This window comes from Schistocerca nitens, chromosome 8, assembly GCF_023898315.1.
Source record: "Schistocerca nitens isolate TAMUIC-IGC-003100 chromosome 8, iqSchNite1.1, whole genome shotgun sequence".
In the NCBI taxonomy this organism is placed as follows: Eukaryota; Metazoa; Arthropoda; class Insecta; order Orthoptera; family Acrididae; genus Schistocerca; species Schistocerca nitens.
In genome coordinates this window covers 604,630,752-604,633,097 of record NC_064621.1, presented here as the reverse complement: position 1 = coordinate 604,633,097, position 2,346 = coordinate 604,630,752, and positions in this window count along the sequence as shown.

The following is a 2,346-nucleotide window of genomic DNA, read 5'->3' as shown; positions in this document are numbered from 1 at the left end:
TCTGATAAGTTCGTTTATCATTCAGTAGTATCAAGAAAGACAACAGCGTTAAATAGTCATAAGTATGCCAACGTCATAATTTAGACAGTATGCACTCCAAGTGTGCACTCAGAATTGTCAGTATTTTCCTTGCACTACAACTGGAAACCTACACTACTGGCCATTAAAATTGCTACACCAAGAAGAAATGCAGATGATAAATGGGTATTCATTGGACAAATATTTTATACTAGAACTGCCATGTGATTACATTTTCAAGCAATTTGGGTGCATAGATCCTGAGAAATCAGTACCCAGAACAACCACCTCTGGCCATAATAACGGCCTTGATACGCATGGGCATTGAGTCGAACAGAGCTTGGATGGCGCGTACAGGTACAACTGCCGATGCAGCTTCAACACGATACCACAGTTCATCAAGAGTAGTGACTGGCGTATTGTGAAGAGCCAGTTGCTCGGCCACCATTGACCAGACGTTTTCAATTGCTGAGAGATCTGGAGAATGTGCTGGCCAGGGCAGCAGTCGAACGTTTTCTGTACCCAGAGAGGCCCGTACAGGACCTGCAACATGCGGTCGTGCATTATCCTGCTGAAATGTAGGGTTTCGCAGGGATCGAATGAAGGGTAGAGCCGCCGGCCGGACTGGCCGAGCGGTTCTAGTCGATACAGTCTGGAACCGTGCGACCGCTACGGTCGCAGGTTCGAATCCTGCCTCGGGCATGGATGTGTGTGATGTCCTTAGGTTAGTTAGGTTTAAGTAATTCTAAGTTCTAGGGGACTGATGACCTCAGACGTTAAGTCAAATAGTGCTCAGAGCCATTTGAAGCAATTTGCAGGGTAGAGCCACGGGTCGTAACACATCTGAAATGTTACGTCTACTATTCAAAGTGCCGTCCACGCGAACAAGAGGTGACCGAGACGTGTAACCAATTACATCCCATACCATCAAGCCGGGTGACACGCCAATATGGCGATGACGAATACATGCTTCCAATGTGCGTTCACCGCGATGTCGCCAAACACGGATGCGACCATCTTGATGCTGTAAACAGAACCTGGATTCATCCGAAAAAATGACGTTTTGTCATTCGTGCACCCAGGTTCGTCGTTGAATACACCATTGCAGGCGCTCTTGTCTGTGATACAGCGTCAAGGGTAACCGCAGCCACGGTCTCCGAGCTGATAGTCCATGCTGCTGCAAACGTCGTCGAACTATTCGTGCAGATGGTTGTTGTTTTGCAAACGTCCACATCTGTTGACTCAGGCATCGAGACGTGGCTGCACGATCCGTTACAGCTATGCGGATAAGATGCCTGTCATCCCGACTACTAGTGATACGAGGCCTTTGGGATCCAGCACGGCGTTCCGTATAACCCTCGTGAACCCACCGATTCCACATTCTGCTAACAGTTCAAAAATGGCTATGAGCGCTATGGGACTTAACATCTGAGGGCATTAGTCCCCTAGAACTTAGAACTACTGAAACCTAACTAACCTAAGGACATCACACACATCCATGCCCGAGGCAGGATTCGAAACTGCGACGGTAGCGGTCACGCGGTTCCAGACTGACGCGCCTAGAACCGCTCGGCCACACCGGCCGGCTCTGCTAACAGTAATTGGATCTCGACCAACGTGAGCAGCAATGTCGCGATACGATAAACCGCAGTCACGATAGGCTACAATCCGACCTTTATCAAAGTCGGAAACGTGATGGTACGCATTTCTCCTTCTTACACGAGGCATCACAACGTCTCACCAGACAACGCCGGTCAACTGCTGTTTGTGTATGAGAAATCGGTTGGAAACTTTCCTCATGTCTGCACGTTGTAGGTGTCGCCACCGGCGCCAACCTTGTGTGAATGCTCTGAAAAGCTAATCATTTGCATATCACAGCATCTTCTTCCTGTCGGTTAAATTTCGCGTCTGTAGCCACGTCATCGTCGTGGTGTAGCAGTTTTAATGGCCAGTTGTGTGTGTCTGGAGACTATGACTATGCTGGCGTGTTAATGTGGGTAGTGCTTTTTCCTTGTGTCGCTTTCGCTTCAGTGTCGGAAAACTTAGTCTCTCTACTATTAATCTCTTAGCTGAGAGGCTTCCCGTTTTTATGTTTTCACTAAACTTCCTGTAGTTTGCCGGTTCCACGTGCGGACTTGTGAATCGTGTCGGGTATACTTCAAATGCCGGCCAGGGTGGCCGAGCGCTTCTGGGCGCTATAATCTGGAACCGCGAGACCGTTACGGTCGCAGGTTCGGATGCTGCCTCGGGCATGGGTGTGTGTGATGTCGTTAGGTTACTTAGGTTTCAGTAGCTCTAAGTTCTAGGGGACTGATGACCTCAGAAGTT